This window comes from Corvus cornix, chromosome 2 (assembly GCF_000738735.6).
Source record: "Corvus cornix cornix isolate S_Up_H32 chromosome 2, ASM73873v5, whole genome shotgun sequence".
NCBI classification, from domain to species: Eukaryota; Metazoa; Chordata; class Aves; order Passeriformes; family Corvidae; genus Corvus; species Corvus cornix.
In genome coordinates this window covers 40,811,999-40,825,041 of record NC_046333.1, presented here as the reverse complement: position 1 = coordinate 40,825,041, position 13,043 = coordinate 40,811,999, and the positions used below count along the sequence as shown (strand labels likewise).

The 13,043-nt window shown below is 39.4% G+C and overlaps 1 protein-coding gene across 8 annotated transcripts in view; it reads right to left on the bottom strand.

Annotated features, from left to right (window-relative positions):
• Positions 1-13,043, bottom strand: part of THRB (thyroid hormone receptor beta) — a 157,333-nt gene that overhangs the window by 84,854 nt on the left and 59,436 nt on the right. For 2 of the 8 annotated variants that reach the window (XM_039571661.1, XM_019285660.3), the window contains exon 4: positions 701-771. The exons of the other annotated variants lie outside the window; for them this stretch is intronic. The gene's annotated coding sequence lies outside the window, so the exon portion shown is untranslated. The remainder of the gene's footprint in view (positions 1-700; positions 772-13,043) is intronic. 8 annotated transcript variants of the gene reach the window in all.

Below are 13,043 nucleotides of genomic sequence, written 5' to 3'. Positions count from 1 at the left end.
ATGTAATCCTCCAAATCTCTGCAAGCACAATGTGAATATCCCCATGGCAGACCTTCTGAGATGGAAGTAAATACAACACACAGTAAACATGCAACTAATACCAAAACAGTTCTTCAGACCTGACCAAAGCACTGCTTGCATTTAACACCAAACAGGAAGAAGCCATTATTTTAAGACAGATGACATTTCTGAGTGTAAAACACAGGACAGCTACTGTGGAGATCCTTTTGTTAGTCTAATGTCACTGGATCTGATAGATTTTCTCTAGGCTGAATGGAAAATGACTACAGTGATTTCTACAGATCTCACATCTGAGCATAGCATATTCTATACTCTTCTCAAAGTAAACTTTGAAGAAGAACTTTATTCTGGGGTGCAGCAATCAAGAAAAACACCACATCCACATCCTTGGGAAATTCCTATGTTATTAGGATGCAGCAGAGGTCATTGTCCATAAAGAAGCGGCAATTCTTGGCTATCTCTCTTTGAAATGATGCATATCATGACACCTCAAACCTCCAAACTGAAAACTTTCATGAAGGACAATCTGATCAGCCATATTGGATGAGTATACGTCAACTTGAACCTAAAAATAAACTTACCTTCCATTGAGATATCCCTTTTTTTTTTTTTTAATCTAAAAAGGAAGCCTGAAAATTAGCCTAAATTTAAAAATAAAATATAAAATGTGATTTCCTACCTTATACCTTCATCACCTTCTAATAAATGCCATGCAGCTGTGGGAGGGCATTTTCAGAAGGGAGGAAAGTCCTAGGAAACAAAATGCTTTTAGTAGAATTCTGAATGGTTTCATTGAGTATTTTTAGCCTGGCCTCTTGAGAAGCTCTGCAAACATTTGCAAAACTCTAAAACAGAGCCAGGGTTATGTCACTATCTTTGGTACAAATAATTTGTTAGGAACTATTTTGTTCTGGCACAAGGATATATCAAGAGAGGATGCGTGAACTGGCTTGTTTTCTTTTGGATTAATGTTGTTTGTCAACTGAAGGCTGTCTTTATGTGGAAAGAGCAAGGTGCCAAGAAGTACATTTCACCATGCCAAAATTAAAGGGAGGAGCTCAGAAACAGTCTTTTATTACCTAATTAGTTTTATCAAATGACACAGATCAACTAACAGGGGATAACTAATAGGAAAAAGGGGTCTAATGAAAAAGTAAGTTATCAGCTGGATACGCTCCAGAAAACAATTATCTCCCTAGGTAAACAAGTACTACTGTTGGGAGGTCAGACACAAAACACAAGGAATGGAGGTCTTCTCAGGATACCAGCCCTTGGTAGAGTTGAAATGGGTGAAAAAAGTAGTGGGATAAATTACACTGAGAAAAAGGGATGACTTGTTATTAAAGAAGCTAGTATCTTCAGATAAAATTATTCCTATCTGGCCTATACATATCCACCAGTTGGGGTTTTTTTTGGAACACAAATCAAATACAGTTTGCCAGATTAATAACCTTATTCAAAATGAAAGTTAGGACTACAATAAAAAGAGCCACATTCACCTACTCATGAACAAATTACCAGAATAAGTTTTTTACAGCTTACAGGGAAAATGGCAGTTCACAGATCTTATTTTATCTTGATTGCCCTCCTAAGACTGGAAAGGATTACCACAAAAAGAAATACGCAATTTTAGATGATATTCTGCTTTATCCACAATAACCAAATGTACCATACATACTTATGTCTCCTTTGCATTATTTTCCCAATTGCATGAACTAAACTAGCCAAACAATTCAAACTCATGTGGCTCCCACTCAGATTACATCAACTTTTAATTCCTAATGTGAACCATACTTTCATGTTTCCCATTATTATTTGCTTATCTAGTATATACCTAAAATATGCAAAATTTATCCAATTATTTTAGCTAGAAAAGTAACACCACACACACATTACAGCACAAAGACATTTAAGAAGCTGTGCTAAAAAAAAATCTAAAAATCAGAATTTCTTTGACTAAAGACTTGTGTCCCCCAGCAGCTGGAAGAGAAGCAACATCGATTTTTACAAACATTCCTTGAGAATTTTAAGTGATGCAATGGGGGAGTTTTATTATGCTATTCTTTTTCCTCCTCTTCCCCCTCATCCATCACCAGTTAATTTGAAAACAGACATGGCAAAGAATTTATGGGAAAATGCTGTCTCTTGGGATCTGCTGTTCTGCCTTTACTGCAGAGCTGTTTCATGTATACTTACAGTATGCTTTAGCAAGGACTGCTAGATGCAGAACTATGAAAGGAACATAAAATCAGTCCCTCTAAATGGAAATACCAACCACTGCCATCCCAGAACTATGTCAAGAGTGGGCAAAAGATGGTAATGAGGACTTGGCACGTCCTGGACAGGGCTGAGCAGCACTGCTGGGAAAGAGCAGTTCTGTTAGCATGCCTTTCCCTGCCCAGAAACGCTGAGTTACAGACCAAGTCCTAGCTCACATAAAACATCTTGATGACCCCACATCCAGCTGAGAGCACCTGCAGGGACAGAGGCTTCAGCCTAGACTTATATTGCTGATCCAGACTGTCATGACCCTTTCCAAGGGACTGCTGACATTCCCATCAGCCTGCACACGGAACGGGTATCACCATTCCTCAGTGTCTCAATGGACATAGTAGGGTATTGGATTTTGGGGACTCTACAGCAAAGACAGCCCGAAAAAATAAAAGCAAAGAGAAAGAGCACATTACAGGAATGCAAATCAGTGAGCTCATGCAGGTACAAATAGAAAGCAGATTTAGTTGAGGAATGAAATAACCGGTAGATGAACTTATTTCATCTGCCATCCGCCTTTAAAGCCCTGTAAAGAAAAGACTCTAAGATTCATGGCCTTCACAAGATTCCAAGTGACTCTGCAAAGAGTGGGGATTCTCTGCCAAACACAGCCAGTCTTCATTTTCCTCCAGAGAGTCAGTCCTTGGCTGGCAAACTTTAACCACTGCGCTATCCAGGCCTGCATATGGATGAGGTCACTGACCATGATCAGCACATCAGCATGTGTGTGGCAAATCTCCATACATATGAGAGCCAGCTTCTCCCCTGAGGTGTGATCCTTCATTCCCACAGAACAGGGGAGTACCTGTGTACCCTCTTTTTTTTCTCTCCCTGCCCCACTACTGCTGCCTTCTTATTACTTTTTCCATTATTTCCATTTACTCTGGAACTGACTGCAAGGCATGGTGCCATCGTACTACAGCAAAATCCTCCTCGGCTCTGCCCACCTTGAAGAGACTGACAGAGGAGGAAAAACTGGCCAAGCCATGACAGTGAGCAGAACCAGAGAAGTAACCACTGCCACTCTCACCATTAGCACTTGGAATTCAGTCAGGCACCTTCTTCCAAAAGAACAACAAATGACTGTTTTAACTGCATGTCCTTTCTCTCACAAGAGGTTTCTAGCAGACTTTGATCATATGTCCTGTGCAAAGATACTGAATTTCCAAACTCTTTGTTTACTTTTTTTCTTCTAACCCTTTCCCTCCTGTGTGCCTTAAACAACAAGTATCTACTCTATCTACCTGGGAACTAAGTAGCAGAGATTCCTCGACTCACATTCCTAAATCCAACTTTCTAATGCTGGGCAATGATTTTCTGGGTTCGGTTAGGCTACTTAAATGTGTACAGTTCTACCTACAGTGTTGTGAGAAGACTCCGCCCACAAATGGGTGTATATCCCATCCCAGCCAGTGCAACCTCCTGAGATCATCATTCCCCCACACCTACAGCGTTCCTGCAGACAGCTTCTCTGGAAATTACAAGCTTTAAGGCAATATTCTCTGCACACCACCTTCCTTCTCCATGTCTCCCTGGCAAGTTTCAGCCTTCCTGCCCAGCATCCTTTACATCAGACTTGTTCTGGAGGCACAATGTGAAGCCATCGAAACAAACAAGCTGAAGGAAAGGTGTTCATGCTTGCTGCTGTTTTTCCATAGCACACCGGCATTTTCCATCTGGTCCTGGGGGCACTCAGCCTAGATGAACTGCATAGCCAAGCTGTAGTCACAGTAAATACCAAGACTTCTCCACACACACTGAGCTGGTTTGGAAAGCATACTTCAATATAGGGAAAAAATTATTATAAGGAATGTGGGCAAGAGAGGCCATCAAACAGAGAAGCCTCACTTGACCAGATCACTGACCTTGCCTAGGAATGCAGGTACTGCAAACAGAAAGAAAGTTATCTGTGCTGCTCAAGCTGCAGTTAACACCCAGAGTCATAAGCTGTTTTCCACAAGGAAAAGCTGTGTGTAAGGTCAGAAGGCAATAAATCACTCTGCATTATGGATCAGCTTATTGTTTAGGACACACACATGCAGAAATATCAAAGGCTTTTTGAAATTAACAGTGAGTGATTATGTGAGGCAAATGTAATGAAAACACATCAGAGTCTTAGCTAGCAGTAGAGAATATTCAGCCAAAGGCTTCCTCTGACTCCCACTGCGAACAACGCAGTATGGAAATAAACAAAATGATGTATTAGGAGAATGAAGACTGAGGCTTTGCACTAACTTATTGTTTTCCTGAACCATTAATTGCTAGACAGCTTTCTGTGTCACAATAGCATTTAAATTACTGAGCTTTTATATGATAAATTTACTGTATGTTTTTGAGGATGGACAAAATTTTTATAATTATTAAAACATGTCTAACGGGAACCATTATAAAGGACAACTGAGCATTTGGTCCTCCATTTGCTGTTATAAAACGCAATCTATGCAAACAGATGATAAGCAATTAACAGGTTTAACAACACATGCGATTAGCTGCAGTCATATTTAGATAGAGTGATTCTTATGCATGTTAAGTGGATTATTTAATTGATATGCATTTCAGCAGAATACACTGGATGAGAGTGTGTGCAAGTTGCATGCATGTTGAAAAGAAAGTGGTCTTGTGAATCCAACACACATAGGTGGGAGCTGTGACATAAACTGCTACTAAGGATTATCCAATGCTTCCCATAAACCTGATTTTCACTTCCTTATAATTTTGCCAGACTAATTGTTTGGGCTGAAACTTTCCACATTAGATGTGTGCTTCAGGCTATTTTTTTCCTACATTAACCAAAATGGTTCAATTATTTCCAAGATAGAAACCAGGGAAAAAAAAAAAGACTGTTTTTTAATGAGAAAATATTATCTGGTACCTCCTCCTGCAAGAATTCAAATATCCTTCTTGTTTTAAACAGCAGAGAGTACATTTTTATCAGGGAAGTGGCTCTTGCCAGGCCAGTTAAAATCAGTTCAAATATGATGACACTCCAAATGCCTGCAAACTTGGGAGAGGTGCTGGATATTTGGTTTAATGCTGAGTTCCACTGACGAGAATTATCTTCATGCAAAGAGAAGAAGGTAAAATGCCTTCCCTGGCACTGTTGCTGCCCAGGATGGAGGTCAGGCAGCACAGAGAGCAGGACCAGGCTGAACCACATTCTGGCAGGAAAAAAACTGCTGGAAAGAGGAGGAGGAGAAAGAAAGTGTTTATGACCCATACCACTTATGCAGAAGAGAGTAGGATCCCCTGAAGAAGAGATTAAAAAGAAGAGGATTTCACTGACTGATAATGAGTTTATGATGAAAAGAAACAGGGTCATGGGTGGGGTATGGCACTTGACTTTGCAAACTCTGTGTTGTGTGTGTGTAGCACTTAAGTAAGAATCAAATGCACTTAAAAGGATATAACAACTTTAGAAGTCAGAAATGTGCAACTCAAAGCTAATGTTCTCAGATACTGACTAAAACATGCTGCTCCTAAATATTTAGGCCACTCCAAGTAGGTATCCTGTTATTGAGACTTGAAACATCCCCAAAACTGCAGTCAGAAATAAACCTCTGTTAATCAGGAAAAGATCCCGCTTTTTAACGCATATATAAAAATACTCCCCGTTTCCATGATTAGAAACATACATGTAAAAAATGAGAAACATGGTCTGAAGTACCTCTTACAGCAATCAGGTGGATAGTTCTAACAGAGTTTTTTAAGGAAATATGCCTTTGAAAATCTTCCCCGTTTCCTTACAAATCCAGCTATATACAACTTCATTTCATCAGTCCTGTGGAGAGGACACAGGACTGATGTCATCACAGGACTGATATCATCATCATGACTGAGAACAAAACATTAAACAAAACCCTTTGGAAGGTCAAACTGTGTGTTTACTCTGTAGCTACTGTGTAGCCTGGCACACACCACCTTCTACCCAGCCACAGTAGCAGCAGAGTCCATGTGGGCAAAACCCCCATGCCTCTGCCTTTGGAGCAGCCACAGCTCAGACCCTGCCCTGGTGAGTTTGCTCCACCACAGCTGCACCATGCCAGCACACCCAGGGTCAGAAGGCAGTGGCAAGGACAGGGCAGTCCTGAACTGCTGTCCTCTGTGGGCAGAGAGTGGGATGGGTAATCTGCCTCAGCACAGCAGAATTTGTCATGGTTTTCACTGATTTCTGCTGTGATTTTTGATCAGTAGCCAAGTGTTGGTTAATTATTGACCTTTCTTGTTGCTTTCTCTCTGGTTGCTCAGCAGAGAGAGGGCACTGGATGTGCAACTACACCACAGCCCGGAATTGAAATGGAACAAAGTAAGGCAGAAAAATTCCTGTGACTGGGGGTTCAAGGTTGTACCCAGTGATTAGTCTTTGAAAGATACACTAATTTTTTTCTTTCAATTTTCTGCTTACTTTCTATCTCATTCACCTGTTCTCCTTTCAACAGTGAATTCCACTTTGCACAACTAGTTGGTTAAGTGATGAATTAGTCCTAAAGGCAGAAGGTGGAGAGGAACACTGTCTGTGCAGTTGCACCCTGCTTCTCTTCCTACCCCCTACAGTATTATTTATTCTCACAGATAGAAACTTCAATATCCATTTATGGCAATATTATTTTCATTAATTATGTGCTTAATAATGCCACCTTTCCTTCAGCAAGGAAAATCACCTTCTCCCAGGAGAGATGATTGCAATTTCATAGCAAGTGTGGCTTCTCTTAAGTAGTTCTAATTTTAACAGGACAAAGTACATCTTGTTTTACAAGGAAGGTGGAACCATTACACAGCACACCCCTACAACCTTTTCAGAATGCAAGCATTTCCTTAGAAGAAAAACAGATCTCATTCTCTGTGAATTATTATTTTCTTATTATTTTAGAGACATATTGAGACTTTGCATACCATGCATTTAAGAAGACAAATTCATAAAAGTAAGAGATTCTGAAAAGTTAGAACCTTGAATTACTTTCTTCCATCATTTTTATATAAGCTATATTTGAACAATTTTAATGATAAAGAGGAACACAACTGAAAATTCACAAGAGAGGTATTTGTCACAGACACATCATCTACTGTCCTGTTTCTCCATTGCATAAGACTATTTCCTTTAGTGCTGGCTGATGTGGCATATGCTCCTAATAACACAGCAGAAAAGTGGCCTTGGTGGACACATAGCTTCTCCTCCCCTCCGGGTCTGGACGTGTTCAGTCTTACTACTTGTCTCTGTGATTATTCCTTCCCTAAAAAATTAACTCTAGACATGGAGGAGAAATTAAAATATAATATAGAGCAACTTCTTGATTTATACTTGATCTAATTGCTAAACAGCCTACTAGAGACTTGCTAGATCGGGCCCAAAAGTTACCATCAACAAACTATGATAAAATGTGTGTTGGTGCACATAAAGGGAAAAGAAGTGCCTCAGAAAAGCAACACAAAGCACCAAGTGAATTGGAAAGAGTCTGTGAAAGGCAGAGGGCATGCACTGTAGCTCTTTCATGCTCTGGTTGGTTTTTGTGAGCTTGATTTATGTATAATTAACCATTTTTTCCCCTGCAAACAATTTCATTTGAAGCTGTGCTATCATTTTTACCCCCCATTCTCCTGCCACAGCCACATAAAACAGTCCAGTTTAACATGATGACAACTGAAACACGTTGTCACAGCAAGAGTCCAAACTTCTATGTTTGCATAAAATCCCACTCTCGTCCCCCCCCTGCTCATCCTATAATCACAAGAATGAAATTCATAAACTGTAACTCTCATCTCTAATAGAACCTTGGCCAAAATTCAAGCTTGATAATTAATTTCATTCTGTCTCTCCAAATTCCCACACTAGGTTGACTAAGAGAAATAATTCTTCCCCACCTAGACAACAACGTTTTATATGGCTAATGGACAGAGCATTTCACCTCTAAGAGAGCTGGGAAGTTAACTGGAGAAAAACAAGAGATACTTACAACACTTGGATAAGACAACAGCGGCAGATGAAAGAGTACTGTAGTAAGTTTTAAGTGTATGTCAACCCAAAAGCTAAATCATGGTTCTCTAATTACACTTTATGTCAGAGAATAAAAGCACAGATGATCATACAGGACAGGCAGCTGTGAGGATGGTGTCTGAGTGACTATAACACTGAATGATTTGGGATAGGAGGGTGTTTGAGACATTCAGATATGATTATGAAAAGCTGATAAATCAGTAAGGTAAAATACATTTATGTATAGCACTAGACCTCAATAAAATAGAGAAGGCATCCAAACCATTTCAGTCTGAAGAATATGAAGCATTAACACTATACCAAGATCTTAGACAGCCATAAAACAAATACCTCATGCCACTATTCAGCAAATTAGCAATACATCAAGAGAAGAAAACTATTATGATACCTGTACTGCACACATAACATAAACCACTCATTGTGTGGGAATTCATAATTGGACTTTTCTGCTGAGGCTGACATATGAACACCATAACCTTAAGCAGCACTCTTACAAGATTTTATTTATTGCGTATTTCACATGTATTTGTAAAGCATTTAAATAACATCTTTCCCTTCTGGTACAAAAGGGTGTGTATCACCACTGGAAAAAATCACAAGGCAAGGCTGGCATGAAGGGTCTTGCTAGTACTGTATGTACTCCACAAAAACCAGTGCAATTCTTTCTGAGTACTGGAGGCATCATCAATAAAATCTGCATTGTCCTTCCTTAATCTGGTCTGTCTCATACCTGCTGTCCATCTCTCTTCACTTTTTAAAGATGACATGCAACCTTGAGGTTGTATCCATGCAAAAACAAGACATTAATACATGTTATAAACTACTTTTGCATTGGTCATATTACTATGGAGAATATATGCAGCAGATGAGCCAAAAGCATAGCACTACTCTCCATTTACCAGATGATAAATCTAGACCCTGTGTCTGTTTAGTTAAGGTTTCTAAAAACTTTCCTAGTTCTAAACCAGAAGCAGAGTCATTTCAATCCAGTTACACTTGGAAGCTGGTGTTGGAATAAGCAATTCAACTGCCATCCAATTCTTCATTCATTCCACTCATATTCAATCTGAAGGGCATAAACCCTCCAATATTCTCACACAAATAAGCTCCAAGATATTACAAGCGTAACAACCATAACATACCCTTATGTTCTGATGCACCCTGTGCATGCTCTTGAGATGAAGAGGCTCATGAGAAGAGAGGGGCAAGCACTGATCTCTCCTCTCTGGTGACCAGTGACAGGACCCAAAGGAATAGCCTGAAGCTGTGACAGGGAGGTTTAGGTTGGATATTAGGAAAATGTTCTTCACCCAGAGGGTGTTTGGGCACTGGAACAGGCTCCCCAGGGAAGTGGTCACAGCACCAAGCCTGATCTGTTCAAGAAGCATTTGGACAATGCTCTCAGGCACATGGGTGACTCTTGGGGATCATCCTGCACAGGACTAAGAGGTGGACCTTGTGGGCCCCTTCCAACTCAGCATATTCTGTGATTTTGTGAGATTTACTGCAAGCAGTTCAGGCACCTAAGGCTTGGAGCCCTAACCCCACATCACCACCAATGGACGGGGAAGAGACACAAGAAAACATCTCAGGTAGAATAATTAGTGTCATCAATTTAGCACAACAAAACAATCTTCTTCAGCAGCAGAAATGCTGGGTCACTACATATTGGTTGAGAGAGGCAATAAAAACTGAAACATTTCTGAGCACAGAAATGGTAAGCAGAATGTTTGTATAAGTGTTTCATTTATTTTTATTTTGTGTGTTCACTTGGCAGTAACTATAGAGTTTAACATAATTCTTCAAAAAAAAAATCAATAGCTGTTTATCTTCAAACTTCAGATTTCAGAAAAAAAAAACCCAAAAAAACAAACCAAGAACATGAACTTGTACATTGTTTTTGATTTGGAATGGATTATCACACAACACTCTTATAAGCATGGTCATCAATATGATGGTTTCCTTGCTTTCTCCATATTACTTTCATCAAGGTGAGATTTGCAGCACACAATACAAGAGCTCCAATATTGTTTTCAGTGTCCAATGAAAATAATGGAATTATGGAAAAGTAATGGAAAGCATCACAAATCTCAACACCGTAAATCACACTTCCTTCCTCCTCTTAGTCACAAAACGTAATTACAGCTGAATCTAAGCACAACACACAAATTTTTCTCGCGGTGTTTTGCATGGACATCAAGCCTTTAATCTACAGATCCTAACTCTCTTTAGATATTTGAATTTAGATCTCAAGTCCCTCCATAATACTCAGCTAAGAGAACTAGATTAACTGACAATCATTGCATCAGGGCACATGAAAGAAGTTCTTTACTTGAAATTATATTCCCAGTTTGAAGAGGATTCATGTATCTACTTTTTCAGACAATGTACTGAACAGATCCTAAAGGGAATTTGTGCTCCTAAACTCATGATGATGAAAACAGCCTCAAAATAAAGTGAAAAAGCTCTTAATTCACCAAAGCTACCCTTAGCTCTAGCTAGGTATCCTGAGCAGGAGGAAAAGAGGCAACAGAAACAATATATGCAGTTCCTTGAACAAAAGGCATTTAGGATAAATCTCTTCAGGATCAGACTTATTCTTAGAGCTTGTGCAAAGAAAAAAACACCTTAAAGAGGGGAAAAGAGTCTGTTACAATCCCATTTATCAGCTCTCCTCCAGGTGACCTCTTAAGAATGCTGGACTTTTACAGACCATTTAAAGGAATGAGGGATTGGATTATCATTTGATGAGTTATGGAGGCCACATCCCTTAAATAATCAACTCATACATAGATCCTGAATGTACAGATACAATACAGATATGCTTTATAGGTACAGTTACACTACATAGATAATCATCTACTGATACTGACTGACTGATCCTCAGCTTCAGCACACGTCCCAAATCACTGCAGAATCCAGGACTTCCTTTAGCAGTTCTCTCTGCATCTCTGATATCTTTGATCACAGGTCTTAGTTCTTCCCAGAGCTGGAGGCAGCCCTTGAAATCTGTCACACACTCTAGGAACAAAGGTCAAACTACACCATATCCTTTGGGTCTTAGAAGAACTTTTGCTAACTAGTAAATGTAATATAACTGTCTCCTTGCAATGCTTCCTTTTTTTAATTCAGTAACGGTATCAGGGAGGCTATAGCCTTTGAGTTTAATTTTTTTTCAGCTGTTTATGAGCTTTATAAAACACTGAGGATCCTCTACCTTTCTCTGAAGGTCATGGGACTCCATGTGAATATGGTGATAATTAGGTCAATACTTCAATGCATTAATCTGAAATAAGGACTGAGACTTCAAAACTTTGGAAGGAAATGTATAAAAAGAGCCCAAAACATCACAATGCTAATGATGAAATTCATTATAGTCAAATGGCCAGTCTGCTTTTCTAAAATTTCCAGAACGTATGACATATTGCTGAATCTTAGCAACTTAACTAGCAACAGTCTGATGTAAGTGATATGAGCAGGATTAAAAAGCTTTTTTGGTTTCAAACAACAGACTGGAACATCACCTGGGAAAGTGACTCTTTGGTAATACTAGCCTACTGATGATTTTCATTTACTACACATGTATTTTTAATGTGTATGATTCAGTTCTCCACTTCCTCATTATTTTATATCCTTTCTCATGGACCTTTGCTGGTTAGCCTGACTGGCTGGTACCACTGTAAAGCAAGAAGAGAATCAGTCTTGCAGATTTTAACTGAAAGACAGCTAGTAATAAAATGAAATAAAATATATGAACATCTGGATCAAGAACATCTTGAACAGGAATTTAAAAATGGCTCACACAATGGAGCCGTTAAATTACAGAATTACTGAACATTACAGAAATGCTGCTTATATTCTGCTTTACTGACATGGTAAATTACCAGCCTTGCTCACTGTAACCCATACTTTTCAATTATCTGTTCGGATTAATCAGCATAACTGGATTTATTACACACATGTAGACACCTGTTTTATAAAACCAACCAACTGTGCCAAAACGACCATGCTGGAACCCTCTGGATCTCATCCAAGAGGAAACACTTTGAAAGTGCTGCTGAACTGCCCTAAGAAGCCTTCAGTTTTATAATGAGGATATAGGCAGCCAAAGTAGAAAATACTTTATGATTTGCTAATCTCCATGTCAAAAAGACTAAAGAAAAAATGCTACATTTTGATCATTTGGCCTTTGTTACACAACATGAAGACCAAGACTAACAATTCTTTCCTTGTGAGAAGTGGCTGGTATCTTTGCTGTCAATCTAGTCCTCTTTTACAGAAATATTTAAATTTTCTTTATAACAGGAGAAAAAGTGAAAGACAAAAGGATGAAAATGGAAAAAATCCCATGTTCTCACATGAGTTCAAATGTGAGGCTCTTCTGACAGATGGGCTTTTTTTCCAACTGCCTATTGCCAAGTACCACCCCAACATTATGGGGTATCTGCCACAGAGATACCCTACCTTCTAGAGCCACTGCTGGAGGCCAAGGGGGACACCCTCTGCAACATCTCAAGTATCACTGGGCATCAGCATGTTGGCAGCTGAACCAAGGCATTAATTACATTCCCAAACAAGAGGCTGCAGTCAATCAAAGGCATGCTTCATGATTCACATTTGGTGTTGAAAAACCTCTGTCAGGAGTCTCGTGGGAGTAGTTAATGACAGTAACCCCTGGGGGATTCCACATATGCCACACCACCAGAATAAAGGGTGCTTCCAAAAGGTTTCTGTGACTCTGCCTACCAAGATACTTACACTA